Source organism: Chanos chanos, chromosome 1 (genome assembly GCF_902362185.1).
Source record: "Chanos chanos chromosome 1, fChaCha1.1, whole genome shotgun sequence".
In the NCBI taxonomy this organism is placed as follows: domain Eukaryota; kingdom Metazoa; phylum Chordata; class Actinopteri; order Gonorynchiformes; family Chanidae; genus Chanos; species Chanos chanos.
In genome coordinates this window covers 33,660,998-33,672,243 of record NC_044495.1, presented here as the reverse complement: position 1 = coordinate 33,672,243, position 11,246 = coordinate 33,660,998, and positions in this window count along the sequence as shown.

The window sequence follows — 11,246 nt, the reverse complement described above, 5'->3', positions numbered from 1 at the left end:
GTGTATTATCAAGTTCGTTTTGTTCTGGGCGTGTGTATTTATTTCTCTTTGTATGTTTATTCAAATGTTTGTTTATAAAAGAGCCTTTGTATTTGTGAGTCACTTTATGTGCACTTGTCAATGAGTAATTGAATGCATGAATGTGTGTGTGTGTGTGTGTGTGAGAGAGTGTGCGTGCGTGCGTGTGCACGTGTGCATGTGTGTGTGTGCATGAGTGTTTATGTGTGTGTGCATGTGTGCATGTGTGTGTGAGTGTGCATGTGCGTGTGTGTGTGTGTGTGTGTGTGTTCATCTGTGCGTCCATGTATTTCTGTACTGATTACCTCTATGTCCAATCATAGTCATCACAGTCACAGAGTGTTGTCATGGAAGTCCATCCAAAATGAGAAAACCTTTTAATATAAGCAGGGTCTTGGCTACAGACTCTGTCTTTCTGTGTAACCTGGGAGTCCAAATGAACTGATCCGTGTACTAACACCACTCCCAGAGGTAAGCGAGGGATCATTAGGTCCCAAGTGAAGCCTTGTCTCTATTTTCATTCTGTTCTGTTTCTCTTCCGAAGACTGTTTCACATTAATACACATTTTCTCTTGAAGCAAACTGAATCTGGAACTGGCTTTAAGGTAGAACTCCTGGACACTCTGGAGTTACTGATCCTGCATGCGTGTGCACCCATGCTCTCTTCTATGCGCTTGGTGCGTACAGAGCATCCTTGAAAAATCTCAAAGCAGCTTTTGCTGTTGTTGCAGTTGGGCTGTATTGCCATGGTTTCAGGAGCCTTCAGAAGGTCTGAGAGAATAACTGCACATGCAGATGGTGTTTTCAGAAATAATATTTGTATGAGGTTCTGTCCGAATAGAATGATTGAACTCAAGGAAGAAATTTAGTATCCAAATTAATTTTTATATGTGATAAATTAAATCCAGATCATATTTTTTAAATTCTTCAGATAATATTCTTTTTGCATCTTATTCTTCTATTAGATCCTCAGTTTATTTTTCTGTTTTCTCCTTTCAGAAATTGTGACACACCATTATTACATTACATTTCTATTCTCCCTCATCACAGAGATGTATGACAAATTGGATCAGATCAGTACATCCCAAAAAGAATGATAAAAAGATTAAAAAAAAAAAAAAAAAGCGAAAATTTCAAATATCAGAGAAGGGGAAAATACAATTGGCATTCAATTTTGATCATAGCACTATATGGTACTGTGTAATATATGACTCTAAGCTGCAATATTGTGTAATATAATATACTACTGTCATAATACTGTGTAATATAATCTGTAGGCTAACAGAACAGAAGTCCAACTGTAATCTGGATGTAAAAGTTTGACATGTCCTTGTTTCCAGTCACGTGATTCTTCAAATATTATCCTCTAGCAATGACAATATGACTGTCAGTCATAACATTGCTCCTTTTGTAGTCTCAGTACAGCTGTATCTCCAAACGCTATTCTACAAACGGATGCTAAGCAACTGTAAACAGCTGAAAGAGGTGACATTGTGAAAAGTTTAGTTATGGTTACAATGGAAGGTCAGATACAGAGATGGAAAAACAAGGGAGTCATATCTTGAACAGTCATGTGTGATACTTTTAAGTCAATCAGTCACAAATAGCATGTGTCAGGAACAGAAACCAACAGTGCCCCATTGCTCAAGAATCTCAAGAGTCTTTTAGTCTCACAGTTTAATGTAGTGTATTAAGCTGGTGATATTTGGTGTGTTTTGCTCCAATCTTTTGAGTGCTTCACTAACCAGAATTTGGTTCAAAACTTTAGCCCTCATCCTTTCACCTATTAATGTTCCTTGAGTGAGACATTTCACCCAAAAGGTTGCTCCAGAACAGTGTGACCAACCAATGATGTGCAAAAGCAGGGTGTAAGTTGCTCTAGATAAGAACATCAGTTAAATTAGTAATTGTAATTTGTGTTCTGTACACTTTGAGACATATTCTGGAGGCTAAGACTCTGGTGAGTGTATTGAGCAGTTTATGACTAAACCGTGACCCAGTTGCTGATATAATGCAGACTGTAATTTTCAGTGTGATAGCCAAATTCAGTCGCATGTGGACGAGAGCAGCTTGAACTGATCTCATCCACAGATGGCCAGAGATGTGTGTGCCCAGAGCACAGTAAGCTGGGTCCACGCAAGGGCCAAGCTGGAGAATGCTGGAGGAGTTTGAATGTATATGTTTCACTGGAAAGCAAAATAACAGTTGGCATCCCGCCCACCGGCAAGGGAATTGCAGATCAACAGCTGCCCAATATGAAACGGCCAATACGCTGTAATATGGTGAATCGAGACCACCGTGAAGCCGTGAACATGCAGACGTGTTTGCAGCAAAGCATGTGTGCATGCCATGCCAGTGCAACTCACTCAAACAATCCAGCACACATGCTTATAGATTTCCCATACATTCTGTGTACTGATCCAAATACTGTCAGGTTCTGATCCAAAAACTGTTCTCATCTGAATGTTATCCATCCACTTTGTGGACTTGGCAGCAAATACAGACTTGTAACATCACTACCACCCCCCCGAAAAAGAAAAACATAAATATCAAACAATGAAAATGTTGAACATAAAAGCAAAAAAGTTTTTGTGAATCCAGAGAAATTTAGACATAACAAACAAAACAACAGATCATCAATCATCTTGTATGTTTAGCATTGTTGGAAAACTTTGCTGGGGGAAAAAAAACCTTTGGAGGATGATGAGTGTCACATTACACATGATAGCTTAGCATGATCATCACTGGTACTAAGTGTCAGTTTTTATAATGTTGAACCCCATTCACATTGCCCAAACAAACCATGAAGTCAACAACAACAACAACAACAACAGCAACAACAACAACAACAAAACTGTCCTGTCTTGCCAACTTGCTGGTCATTTGCATGCACTTAGTGAAAGTAGGAGAACATTTCTGGGTGAGGTTCGGTGTACAGACCTAAACTATTGATGTGAACCCTTCATCATCACTCAGAGAATGTCAGAAAGAAATAACAAAGTGGCATCGATGACAGGGATGGGATCTGTTCAGTGTTATAAAGAGTGATGAGAACAATACATTATATGCTTTCAATATAATAAGACTTCGGGCCAATATTGCAGCGTCTTTGTGTTAAGGAGTTCTCAGAACTCATGCCTTTGTCTTTTTAGGACACCTTAACCTGTAGATGCCATAAAAGTTTGCATGAAGATTGCTATAATTATACAGCAGAGAGTGTCTGAGTCTGTCTGATCATGTTCGGGTTTGGAATGTTCTCCTTTGTGGCTTTGTTGTGAGGCACAAACTGACCGAAACCTTGGCAACTGTTTGTCTTTGCTTTTTTCTCTCCTCCATTTTTAATTAGAGCAAAAGATCAGAGAAATGCCAAGTGTCAATACCAGAGAGGGTGAGAATATAGCATAACCGACCTTTTAAATCCCACTGATCTTTAATGATGCCGCAGGTGGAGTGTCTTGTTCCTCTCTGTGTAGTCTACCTCTTCAAGCCTCAGAGGCCATAGATCTACACTTATGAAGCAGGTAAAGAGCCTTGACAAGGGCAAACTGGGACAATGTGACATAGACATGTTAGGATAAATTGTAAGGTGTAGTGTTTAATCACACAGTAACGATGTTCTGATCAAGGACGTATCAGTGGGATACACTGTTTTCCTGCAAATTAAAAAAAAACAACAACATTCTTTCACTAATGACTGTCTTTCACCTGTAAATTCCACTGTGTCTCCGGAGTTGTTTGCGTGACAATTTACATCTCTCACTGTCTGTCTCTTTTTCTCTCTGTCACTCCCTCTCTCTGTGCGTCTGTCGATGTCTGCTTGTCTGTCTGCCTGCCTCTCTCTCTCTCCCTCTGTCTCTCTCTCTCTCTCTGTCTCTCTCTCTTTCTCTCCCTATCTCTCACCTCTCTCTCTCTCTCTCTCTCTCTCTCTCTCTCTCTTTCTCTGTCTGTCTTCTTCACTCTTTATCCATTTTTTCTGGCATTACCTCTTTCCCCCTTCTTCTCTATCTTTTCTGCTTTCAGCCCATTCCTCTCATGAAGGTCACCCCCGTCCTTGTATAGAGCAGTTAAAATGCTCAGTGAGTGAGTGTGCGTGTGTGAGTGAGTATAGTACAAAAAGACTAAACTCTGTCTGACATTGCTGGACTCACTTCAAGGAATGAGCTTCTCTCCAGCTGGTGTCACCACATACTTTAGGCATGAGGTTACAAACTGATGTTTTGCCTGACAGCCAAACGATCTTGCGTTGAATTCCTACAAATACATTCCATTTCAGTAAGGCTAACAGGAGAATCAGGGTATACTAAGTGATAGTTCTTTGACTTTAAGAAAGTTTGGTAACACTTCTGATGAATACAAAATACATAAGTTGTCATAAATGCATTTATGAACCATTATAAAACTTTAATAATGCCATCATTATGCATTATGATATTCAGCATAGTAGGGTTTTTAAAAGTTTTTGAACACTTAAAATATTTAAGAAAAACTCTTGTTAAATAAAATACAAAACACTTGTAGTTTAAAACAAATAAATAGGTTCAAAAACTAAAACCGATATTTATATTTCATCAATACCACAATAACCATGTGAAGGCAGGATAATAAAAGAAATATTTCTGATGTAGATATCATTACAGCAATACAAAGACAACATTATGATGTATTATAAAGGGTATGTATAGGAAATGTTACGAAAAACTTATTGCTCCATTATTTTAGAGTCCCTTTTTTTCCTGGCAACTGTTCCACTCCGTCCTTTCTTTCCTTGTCAACAAATTTGCACATTGCCAGACAATGTGTTGATTCCTTTATTTAATTCTGGAAAGAAACGCTGAATACACCGAGCGTCATGAGTGGGAGTGCTATCGCCCCAGAATCTGACTGTTTTCAATTATTTAGAAAACAAATAAAAGAGTAAGTAAACAGAGAAATAAATACTTTATTAAAGTCGTAGTTTCCACATCTACATCTGTTCTTTATGGCACCTCAGAAGTAGAAAAAAAATCACAAAAAACATAGGATAGAACACTGAGGCATTTTCTCCATTTATGCTTGTGTTCGGTTTCATCGGTTTCATCACTCTAGCTGACTTACAAAGAGTTCAGTTATTTTCAGTGATGTGAGTAATGCCAATGGTGAAAGATAACAAAATGCACGAGGACTGACTTCATGGGACACCCATACAGTAAACGCCATATTTAAAGGATGGTCTGTGGACACACACAACGTCATAGGATATGTGTGACCTCAGAATAACACAAATGTCAGTCAAAAACAGTCAAGAATCCATACATGTGTTCTGTAATCTAATCTATGATAATGCTGAATTTGACCTTGACGTTACTAAAGGAAAGAAAGAGAGAGAGAGGGAGGAAGAGAGAGAGAGAGAAGGAAGAACCAGAGTTGGCTGTCCCCAGTAGTGGCGTATGATGATCCTAATCCTGTGGAGGAGTCAGTGGTCTAATTTGTATCTGTGATGATTTCTGTCTTTGCTCAAACAGAATAATAGGGGAGCAAAATATTCCTCTGGTTTATTTAATTGTGATTCATTACAAAAAAACAAACAGAAAAACAAAAACCTGAGTTGAGTTTAAGAAAAAGAACAAGAAAAAAACAAACAACAACAAAAACAAAGTTGTTTGCAAAAAGAAAAATTTGATCCTTGTTGTAACCTTTTTTAATTATGCCCGCACCCACCCCCAATTCAAGCGTTCAATTAATTCGTTGTTAAGTGTAAAGTTGATCTCTGTTTCTTACAGATTCATTTAATATCAAATCACAAACAAAAAGATCTACAGCAGAATTTCTCCTACCCTGGAATACATATGCTGACCCAGACAGACAAACCAATATTTGTTGTGTCTTAGATATGTGTTGCCATTTCTTGAAAGTTGATGAATTTTTTTTAATTTGTCATTTTTCCCTCACTGGACTGAGAAGCACCTCTTTGGCTTACTGTCACGACCATTGTATTTCCTCTCCTTGAACACAGATGCCATAACTCCTATAACAAGGCTTTCTCTGAGCCTTCACATGTGTCTCTGTGTGCCTTTCTCTGCTCCTTGTAAATAAGAGAAAAAGAACTGAACAGTTAAGGTGATCTTTGATTCTTTGAGTTTCAGCTCATGTAACACACTGATGCTTTACAAAAATAACTTTTAATTAATTCAGAGGCTTCCATTTCTTTAGTAATGAGGCTTTGACAATTAGCAGTTGCAGTCTGTCAAGAGACGGCGGTGGGTTTTAATTGAAAATAACACAGTGTTGTGTTCTACCACAACTGTCTTTTTTAAAAAGTTCCTCAGCTGTACTCTAAACTTCTGTACCACTACAATACAAGCCTCCATGAACTTGTGGAGCCTCTGGACAACATACTTTTGTTCTAGTTTGGCATGAGTATCCCTTGGGCAAAAGGACTGAATACTTTGTGCTAATGATTAGCTGGAGAGAAATGCCCTGTGAAACAATCCAATTGAGAACCTCTTTAATGGGCAGCTGGAGAAAGAACTTACACAGAAACCCAGGACTCTGTTGGGCGCCATTTGTCCATCTGGCATACTTCATGCTGGAAAATAAATTAATAAATAAAACTCTGGCCAAACATTACTTTTTCATGTTGAGTCCAGTTTTCATTCTCAGAAGTTCAAAGAAAGCTCAATTTATCTACGAGGATGTCACACTTGTTGCCTCTTTTTACTTGTTGCCAGCTAGAGGCTCTACTGTAACAGCACATAAATAGAAAACTTCAAATTGAACTTTACTGATAACTCTATTGATATCCAATTTAAGGGACGAGTTACTACAGTTAAATCAGTGAAGGCACTATACTGTGTTTCCCACAGTTTGATTTGATCAGATCTCACAGATCCTACAGTGATCAATATCACATCCATTATGCTCTGTAGTTATTTGTGAGATGCTTTACAGTGTAAATGAATCACGTTCATGGGACTTACACGTGGTAAGAGATCTTATTCTACAGAGACAATCTACAAGTGAGAGGAAGAGAGAGTACAAAATAAGAGAAACAGAAAAGGGAGAGGTTCAAAAGCCCTAACAAGAAAAAAAAAAGAAAGGAAGCGAGTGAGAGAGGAGATGAGAGGAGGAGAGAGGGATGGATATGGTCTGTGGCTTATGTTGATTTAGCTGTGAATTCTTTCTCCTCGTTCCTTGTCCAGTAACACTTAAGCTGTGCTAAAGCACTGATGAGCTGCCAAGAGAGAGCAAGTAACCAGAGTCTACTGAGCATCCAGACAGACCATCCAGCCCAGTTCTGTCACTGGACACACACACACACACACACACACACACTCACATACACACACACACAGGCACGTGTGTGTGCGTAGTGTTACATGAAGAAGGTTTGTCATTATGTACCGTTTAAGGTATGGATCAGATGGTTGTAGATTTATTTTCATCTGTGACATTCATGCATTTATAAGAGTCCTGGACTGTTTCCTAGAGCCCTGGAGTTATTGTTAATGTAACATTGAGTTCATCAGAGGGTGGGTGGGTTTGTGTGTGTGTATGTGTGTGTGTGTGTGTATGCGTGTAGCATGAGCAGTACTGGCAGTACAGACAAGGGTGGCAAGAAGAGAGAAGGACACAGATGGACTGCGGTAGAAAAACACAGAGGAAAAAAACCCATCTAAAAATACTTGAAAAACAACACACACCCTTCCACACATTCACATGCAAAGGACCAGGCATGTTCTACATACACAAACCTATAAGAGAGTTCACCAACTTTGCTTTACTTTCTCTGTGTCTAGCACACACAAACAAAATGCACAACACATATACATTCACATACGTCCTGACAGACATACTTCAGACAAATTAACTTCTCTAATATACATGACTTCTCTCTCTCTCTCTCTCTCTCTCTCGCTCTCTCTCCCTGTCTCTCTCTCTGTCTATCGCTCTCTGTCTGTCTGTCCTTTTCTTCATCGCTCACTTTTCCTCAGTTTTTTTCTCTTTCACACATGCACACAACAACCTATCCACCCACACGCACACCCTAATATCATCACACATTTCCTCACAGTGTAAACACTGTGACCCTATCTTTTCCTCTGCTCTTATAACCATACTGATCCACTTTAAATTGAACCCGACTGTACCTGCATTCCACCAGAGTGTCACTTTCTTAAACTAAGCTGAACACTCAGAAAAAGATCTCTAAAATACCTCTGCAACTATGAGAGGCAGAAAGGAAACAAAGAGTGCAGAATTTGTTTCCATTTTACAAACACTGTTTAATTGTGCATTGCCACCAGATACCAGTGGGGGCAAATTTTCGGCACACGTATACACAAACAGGATGGAATAGAAGATCAGTCAAGGGAAAAATAGGTCAGGGATAGACAGGAGATACGGAGGAGAGGTTTCTGAACACTGCTTTTCTTCCCTCTTGTGAGGATGTATGGGAGAATATTGACAAATGTCTGTTGGCCTCATCCTGCTGTGAGAAGGCAGCAAGTGGGAATAATTTGCAAATGGGCTGTTTGAACAGAGAGCAGGCAGAGAATGGACTCACGCCTCTACAGCTTTAGAGTATTGTTGAAAAATCTCACTCATATGTAATACGCTTCTACACTATATTACAGTATTGTATTGGATTTTGAGGGTTTTTTTTTGGGGGGGGGGGTGTTTGAAAATAACCAGCTCTTCAGTTTTCCAGCGCTATTCTGGTGGAAAATAAACTAGAGTTAAGTCGCATTGAAACGACGCATATGAGAGGACATGCCTAATAAGATACTGACTATAACTGAAACATATCTGTTGTTGAAATATTACAAAATGGCTGTTATCTAATCACAGACTGATTTATATTAAAGGCAAAAATATCGGCTTAGTTTTAAACAGATTTTGAAATTATTTTCAGACATATTTTTTCTTCAACAAACAATTTACTACAATTAATTAAATCGTATTAATCATCCAATAAATAAATAAAAAAGCCTGACACAGTTGGACATCTCCAACTCTTAGGCAGCTGATGAACAGTTTCACAGTCTTGTTTTTACTGAGATGAGCAGAAGTCCTTGTTAAAACATATGGTGTCCCGGTTTAATGCTGGTCACTGCGGTTAATACCCAGCTGTTCACCAAGCCTGCCACTTATATACGCGTCTCACAACCGTCAAGATATATTTTTTTTCTCTTTTAAGAAGACAGAAATGTTTGGCACATGAAGCTGAATGATTTCGTGTGCCAAAGACTACTTCATGTGCCCCCCCCACCCCACCTGCCATCTGAGTCCTGAGATTGAGATTGGATTGGGATTTTGAAACTATATGACTCCTGATCAGATGCACGGCACATTTTGGAATGAAAACCTATAGTAACTGTAGATGATCACTATTGAAACATGTAGCCAAAAGCATATCCTTAACCAGTGGTATTAGGAAAGAGGAGAGAAAACCAGAGAAACTCAACTGGTTCAGAGATAATATTTATATATTTTGCATGTACAATTTCAAACTCTCAAGGCTTATGCACTGAGGCATATCATGTAGCAATGTAAAACTGTGTTGTTAATCTAAGATAATTCATTTGTCACAACAATGTGATCCACTAATGCACAATTCTTTCAAAAACCTTTCCAGTTTTAGTAAAATGTAGGGTGAGAGAAAGCAGTATAACTGTATTCCAGTGTTTAGCTTTGTATTCACTGAAAATCACTGGCCAGCTTTATGAACAACAGTAGTGATTCAGTGGAAAGTGAATGCATCCTTTATTTTTAAAGGTCAAATTGGCATTGCCCAATCTATAAATTGATACTTCTGAAATATATAATTGAGAATTAGCTGGGTTCTTCTAAAACGGATCACACACAGAGCACTGTACCTTGCTGTTGTGTTTTCAGATGTGTGTTCCTCTTTTCGATACAGGTTGGGGCTGTATTTCTTAAACATTTTCATAAGGGCATTATACTGAGGTCTTATGGCATAATTTAATCACAAGATTATTGTATGCACAATTTGCTGATGCAGAAAATGCAATGAACGTGAATGAATTCAATTTATTTGTATTTGTGTGGACAGAACAGAATTCAAAGCTATTGGTTTTGTGTTCTATGTTTATGGCTGCAGTATTAAATCATAAATAGTCATTAATAAGCAATTTCTTGTATGAGAGCTTTAATATTAAAATCAAAAGTTATTAAATCAATGTTATGTATTGTGTATTTGTATGTAAAAGTAATTTTTATGTGGTTCTTCATGAGGTTCTTTTTTCATCATCTAGGAGTGAGTGTGTGTGTGTGTGTGTGTGTCTGTGTTTGGGTGTGTGTGTGTGTGTGCAAAAGCTAGCATGAAGGCATGTACACACGCATCAGTGTGTCTGGAAGCATGTGTGTGCATTGGTATCTGCCAATTGGAGCAATTCTGTGTGACTCAGTGCTACTTTACATGAGCTTCAGGGCGATGTTATAAAGTTTAATTATATGTTGTTCTCCCTGTGGAATGGCAGAGATTAAAACAAAATTAAAATGTGTTGGCACATAAATGTCTCAGCTCTGTAGAGCATATTCCCCCGGTGACTGTGCAACCTCCATAGATCTCTGATACATATTCTACATCTTTTGCCTCCACAGCAGGAGCAGGCCTGTCTCTTATGGATTCTTTAAGCAGCTGTAAATGCTGCACTGAATTAAAATGCTACTCCATAACCGTACACATACGTTCAGGCACCAACATCAAATGCTGTGAACTGAGGATTCGACATGGCTCTGGCATAAGAGTCATGCTAAATAGCTCTTCACTCAAATGTCTACTGTGAAATCTTCTTTTAACAATCACACATACTGCTCTGGGTATTTTAAATCCTTAGCTCCATGAAATCAGCGGTTGTTAAGGAATTATGTCACATCATAAATACCATAAAACTTGGGTTCAACTGATAATTACAGCATAATGTGATGGTCAAGTCTTTTGCTCCTCTTCATGTGGCACTGAGAGAGAGTGAGAAAGAGCGAGAAAGAGAGCGAGAAAGAGAGCGAGAAAGAGAAAGAGAAAGAGAAAGAGAAAGAGAAAGAGAAAGAGAAAGAGATAGAGAAAGAGAGAGAGAAAGAGAGACATGGGGATTTGGGGTGGGGGTCATGGTGCTCTCTTTGACAGACATGTCACAGGCATCAACAAACTTGAGGTTAGAGGTCACACCTGAGCTCCTCTATCAGCTTCTGTCACATAAGCCAGTTCTCTAAAAACAGGACGACTGTTT